Source organism: Mobula birostris, chromosome 11 (assembly GCF_030028105.1).
Source record: "Mobula birostris isolate sMobBir1 chromosome 11, sMobBir1.hap1, whole genome shotgun sequence".
Lineage (NCBI taxonomy): Eukaryota > Metazoa > Chordata > Chondrichthyes > Myliobatiformes > Myliobatidae > Mobula > Mobula birostris.
This window is the reverse complement of record NC_092380.1, coordinates 106,677,886-106,684,812: the sequence shown is the minus strand read 5'-3', so window position 1 is coordinate 106,684,812 and position 6,927 is coordinate 106,677,886.

Below are 6,927 nucleotides of genomic sequence, written 5' to 3'. Positions count from 1 at the left end.
AAGCCTCCAAACCCCACGACAAGGTTGTGGCTCTCTTTGCGGCCTTGGTTCTTTGTCACTACAATTCTTGTCAATTTACGGTACCGGGCCACAAAGCATGTGCTACCAGGCCACGAGGAAATGATATGATTTGGCGATATGAGTCAGCTGCACCTTTCCTCATTCCCTGTCACGCACTGTTGAACTTGAACGCACGCAAGCTCATTACCTGCGCATCGTCTACGTCAGGGTGGGAAGGAGATCAACTCCTCCAGCTTGCAAATGAAGGTGGGCTGAAAAGTATGTTTGACATAACATCTCTGCCGGCATTCTGGATCAAAGTCAAGGCTAAGTATCCTGAGATAGCCACGAAAGCACTGAAAACGTTGCTTCCATTTCCAACATCTTTCTGCGGAGTGGAGTTTTCTGCAATGAATGCAACAAAAACTAAATTGCGGAATAGACTGGACATAAGGAACCCCCTTCAAGTATCGCTGTCTCCCATCACCCCTCGATGGGACCGTCTTGTTGCAGGAAAACAAGCCCAGGGCTCCCACTGATTCAGTGATATTGGTGTGTTGCAATGATTCTATATGTTCATACGAAGAAAATATGCGCTGTGTGTTTAATATCCAAACATTACTTAAAATGTTATGATGCTATTGACTTATGAGTGACTTATATAACCATATAACAATTACAGCATGGAAACAGGCGATCACGGCCCTTCTAGTCCGTGCCGAACGCTACTCTCACCTAGTCCTACCGACCTGCACTCAACCCATAACCCTCCATTCCTTTCCTGTCCATATATCTATCCAATTTTTCTTTAAATGATAATACCAAACCTGTCTCTACCACTTCTACTGGAAGTTCGTTCAACACTTACTTCAAGCTCCCCTGTCCTTCCCTGATAATCGACTTATCACTATATTCATGCGAGGAAAATATGCGCTGTGTGTTTAATATTAAATTCGTTAGATAAACCCTTTTAAAAATGAAATTGAGTGTATTGGCCACTTATCACCTATATTCCAGTCGTGATTAACACCCCCCCAGAACAGAATGGCCAAAAACGATTTGCAGAGAAAAAAATCGGCAGGTACACGCATGCGCACTGGTGCCCACGCAAAGCTTCATGGTCATTGTAGTCTTTTTTCTGGGTAACAACGTATTTGACTGCTACTCTTGTCTGTTGGAAACCCTACCTCCCACCCCCCCCCCCACCGGTCGGCTGGTCGGCAAGAATATTGTCAATATTAAACCGGTCCGCAGTGCAAAGAAGGTTGGGGACCCCTGCACTACATAATAACAGATCTCAGAGTGCTTGAGCAAGCAATGTTACAGCACAATCAGTTATGGCTTTGCCAACACCAAACACCTCTCTTCAAGTATTCACAGGACATTGGTCTCACTGTCAGACACTTTTATTTTATATTTTATTTTTATTTAGAGATACGACATGGTAACAGGCCCTTCTAGCCTAAGGAGCCTGCACCTCCCAATATCACCAAAGTGAACAATTAACCTACTAACCAGTACATCTTTGGAATGTGGGAGGAAACCAGAGCACCCGGAGGAAACCCACACAGTCATGGGGAGAACATACAAACCCCTTACAGTCACGGGCTAAAATTGAACCCGAGGTATTGCCGCTGTAATAGTGTTACACAAACTGCTACACTACCATGCATGCTTCTTTCACTTATTTTTTAATAAATTTGTTTCAAGCCCCCTGTGCTTGTCAAAAAAATATTGCTGGGATCATAAATATTTCTCATTAGAGCTTTTGAATGTGCAAAGAATACATCTTCTCTTCTTCTTGGACCCTTAACTCCCAGTGGAGCATGGGCCATCGATGTCCTCCTGTTTCCATCGTCCAAAGTCAATGGTATGGTTGAAGTTCATCAACACTTCTGTAATCCATTGTACAGGGGATTGGCCTATACAGTTTCACCAGAGCCCTGTTGGCTGGCCTGACCCCTTTCCACCTCTCATGAGGGTTGGACTTTGAAAGGCACAAGGAAAATGTGCTTTGATAGAACTCTCATGAAATAGAATTTGCTTTAGCTTAGACTACAGTCTGGTATCGTCAGCACAGAAACAGACCTTCTGATCCACAGAGCCCACGGTTACTGTCCGGGCTCCCATTTTCATACAATTGCTGATCTGTACGAGGACCACATCCTTTAAGACCATAAGACATAGGAGCAGAATCTGGCCCATCGAGCCTGCTCCACCATTCAATCATGGCTGATCATTTTTTTTGTCTCCTCCTCAACCTCAGTTCCCGGCGTTCTCCCCGTAACCTTTGATGCCATGTCCAGTCAAGCTATCAATCTCTGCCTTAAATACACCCAACGACCTGGCCTCCACAGTTGCATGTGGCAACAAATTCCACAAATTCACCACCCTTAGGCTAAAGAAATTTCTTTGCATCCCTGTTTTGAAAGGGCGCCCCTCTATCCTGAGGCTTTTCCTTCTTGTCCTAGACTCTCCCACCATGGGAAATATCCTTTCCACATCTACTCTGTCTAGGCCTTTCAACATCTGAAGGGTTTCAATGAGATGCCCCCCTCATCCTTCTGAATTCCAGCGAGTACAGACCCAGAGTCATCAAACGTTCCTCGTATGATATCCCTTTCAATCCTGGAATCATCCTTGTGAACCTCCTCCGGACCCTCTCCAATGCCAGCACATCTTTTCTCAGATGACGGACCCAAAACTGTTCACAATACTCTAGGTGAGGCCTCACCAGTGCTGTATAAAGCCTCAGCATCATATCATTGCTCTTGTATTCTAGACCCCTTGAAATGAATGCTAACATGGCATTTGCCTTCCTCACCACCGACTCAACCTGCAAGTTAACCTTCAGGGTGATCTGCACAAGGACTCCCAAGTCCCTCTGCATCTCAGATTTCTGGATTTTCTCCCCATTTAAAAAATAGTCCGCACATTTATTTCTACTATCAAAGTGCATGACAATGCATTTTCTAACATTGTTTTTCATTTGCCACTTTCTTGCCCATTCTCTTAATCTATCTAAGTCCTTCTGCTTCCTACCTGTTTCCTCAACACTACTTGCCCCTCCACCAGCCTTTGTATCATCTGCAAACTTGGCAACAAAGCCATCTATTCCATCATCTAAGTCATTTATATACAGCATAAAAAGAAGTGGTCCCAACACCAACCCCTGCGGAACACCACTAATCACTGGCAGCCAACCAGGAGACAATAAGAAATAACTTTGAGGAGGTGCGTGAGGTTTTTGAAGGTGAGTTTTCCAGTCTTGCTATATTTATCTGACACTGATAATCCATGCACATTCTAAAAAGGAATAGCATTAAATAACCAATGTTACACTCAAAATTTGTTTAAAAAATTGTGAACTTAGTGAAATATAGTCTCTCTCATATCAGCTGCTGTATGAGACAGTGCATGTTGCTATCTGTTCCCTGATGTATTGTGTATTAGGAAGAGAATCCGTACAGAAACATCAGCAATCTAACACTTCACTTTCAGATAAAGTCTTGTCCTTAACCAATCTCCACTGTCTGAAGATGAGAGCTTTCTTTAAAAGTCCTTAAGACCATAAGACATAGGAGCAGAGTTATGGCATTTGACCTGTGAAGTCTTCCCCACCATTCCATCATGGCTGATTTATTATCCTTCTAAACCCCATTCTCCTGCCTTGTCCTCATAACCTCTGACATCCTGAATAATCAAGAACCTATCAACCTCCACTTTAAATATAGCTGATGACCTGGCCTCCACAGTTATCTGTAGTAATGAGTTCACAACCCTCTGGCTAAAGAAATTCTTCCTCATCTCCATTCTAAGAGGACACTGTATTCTGAGGCTGTGCTGTCAACTCACCCACTACGGAAATATCCTCTCCGCATCCCAAAGAACAGCAATTGGAAAATTTTGAGTATTGGCCTGCCATCTTGTGGTTAAAACTGGACATGTAAAAGCTCCAGGCGAGTATCCTCTCTTACTCACACACATTGAGCAAACTAGGGAACGAAGCGAGGATGAGAGGTGACTCGATAGAGATGTACAAGGTAAGAGGCATTTTCAGAGAGGACAACCAGAAACGACTTCACAGGGCTGGAATGGCTAATACGAGAGGGCATCATTTTAAGGTGGTTGCAGGAACTGAATTTTGCCCTATCCTGTGCCTGCCCTTCCTGATGGTCTCACTACACAATGCATCGACTTGTATACCAACTGCCCCATTCTCAGCCCTATTACCCTGGTTCCCAACCCCCTGCCAAATTAGTTTAAACTCTCCCCAACAGTTCCAGCAAACCTACTGGCAAAGAAATTGGTCCCCCTCGGAGGTAGTTAGGGAGGGTTTCAAACCTGGGGTCCATGGACCCCTCGGTTAATGGTAGGGGTCCATGGCTTAAAAAGGGTTGGGAACCCCTGGTTTATACCAATTTGGCAGGGAGATGGGAACCAGAGTGATAGGGCTGAGGGTGGGAGAGCTGGTATACGAGCAGAGGCAGTGTGTAGTGAAACTGTGAGGAAGGACAGGCAGGTGATTGGACAAAATTACAGTCAGTGGGATGAGTTGAAGTGTAAGAGGGGGACAAAATCAAAAAGGGTGACGTATACAGGACTGACGGTGTAATATTTGATTGCACACAGTATACAGAATAAGGAAGGTGATCTTGTGGCGCAGTTACAGATTGGTTGATATGACGTTGTGGGCATCATTGGGATGTGGCTGAATAAAGATCATAGTTGGGAATTTAACATCCAAGGATACGCATTGTATTGAAAAGGTAGGAAGGGCAGCAGAGGGGCTGAGGTGGCTCTGGTGGTAAAAAATGAAACCAAATCCTTAGAAAGAAGTGACACAGGATCCCAAGATGTAGGATCATTGTGGGTAGAGTTAAGAAACTGCAAGGGTAAAAAGACCCCGATAGAAGTCATATACAGCACAGGACTCTCAACAGTAGCAGGATGTGGGGTACAAATTACAATGGGAGATAGAAAAGCAATGTAATAAGTCAATGTTACAATTGTCATGCAGGATTACACTTTGCAGGTAGATTGAGAAAATGGGTTGGTTCAAGTTTGAGATTTAAGAGGCATCTGAGGGGCAGGTTTTTCCACACAGGGGGTGGTGAGTATATGGAACGAGCTGCCAGAGGAAGTGGTCAAGGCAGGTACAATTACACCATTCAAAAGGCAAACAGACAGATACATTGAGAGGAATATTTAGAGGTCAATTACAGGCAAATGTGATTAGTAATATTTATGTATTCCAATGTGAAAACACAAAAGGTACAACAAACAGCGAGAGGAAAATATGATGCACTTGTAAATGACAAGGTTCAATGAGATAGAAAGGGAACCGCCAAACTAACAGAATGGTAAACAATACCCAGGTAAGAAAATCATAAAAACAAATTATTGATAATGCACAATATTTACTGGTGTCAAAGGACAAGAAATCAGAATCAGTTTTATTACCATTGATACATGTCATGAAATTTGTTGTTCAGCGGCAGTGGTACAATGCAATGTATAAAAGATACCATAAACTATAATAAAAAAGGACACTTTATTAGGTACAGGAATGGAACATGATGTGGACTTCTGCTGCTGTAGCCCATCCTCTGGAAGGTTTGACGTGTTATGTGTTCTCAAGTAGTCTTTTGCTCACCATGGTCGTAACGTGTGGTTTATTTGAGTTACTGTCACCTTCCTGTCAGCTTGAACCATTCTGGCCATTCTCCTCTGACCTCTTTCATTTTTGCCCACAGAACTGCCACTGACTGAATTTTTTTTTTTGCTTTTCACACCATTCTCTGTAAACTCTAGAGACTGTTGTGTATGAAAATCCTGGGAGACACTATTAGTATGGTGGAAGTTCCCAGTATCAGGAGGCATAAAATGTGTGAAGTTACCATAATTAGACAGAAGTTTCTTGGGAAACTGAATAAGTCACCTGGACCAGATAGTGTATACCCCAGAGTTCTGAAAGAGGTGGCTGAAGAGATCACGAAGGCATTAGTAATGATCTTTCAAGAATCACTAGATTCTGGAATGGATCCGGAAGACCAGAAAATTCCAGCTGTCACTCCACCCTTCAAGAAGGGAGGGAGGCAGAAGAAAGGAAACTATGGGCCAGTTGGTCTAACTTCAGTGGTTGGTAAGACATTGGAGTCAATTATTAAGGATGTGATTTCAGGGTAATTGGAGGCGAATGATAAAATAAGCCGTAGTCAGCATGGTTTCCTCAAGGGAAATTCTGACAGATAGAAACATAGAAAATAGGTGCAAGAGTAGGCCATTCGGCCCTTCGAGCCTGCACCGCCATTTATTATGATCATGATCTGTTAGAATTCTTTGAAGAGGTAACAAACAGGTTAGACAAAGGAGAATCGTTTGATGTTGTGTGCTTGGATTTTCAGAAGGCCTTTGACAAGTTTGACATGAGGCTGTTTAACAAGCTACGAGCTCATGGTATTACAGGAAAGATTGTAGCCTGGATAAAGCAGAGGCTGATTGGCAGGAGGCAAAGAGTGTGAATAAAGGGAGCCTTTTCTGGTTGGCTGCCAGTGATGTGGTGTTCTACAGGGGTCTGTGTTGGGATTAATTCATTTTACGTTATATATCAATGATTTAGATGATGGAATTAATAGCTTTGTTGCAATGTTTTCAGATGATACGAAGATAGGTGGAGGGGCAGGTAGATTTGAGGAAGCAGAGATGCTACAGAAGGACAGATTAGGAGAATGGGCAAAGAAATGGTAGATGGAATAGTGTTGGGAAGTGTATAGTTATGCACTTTGGTAGAAGAAATGAAAGGGTCGACTATTTTCTAAATGCAGAGAAAATACAAAAAACTGAGATGCAAAGGGACTTGAGAGTCGTGTAGGATTCGTTAAAGGTTAGTTTTCAGGTTGAGTCTGTGGTGAGGAAGGCAAATGC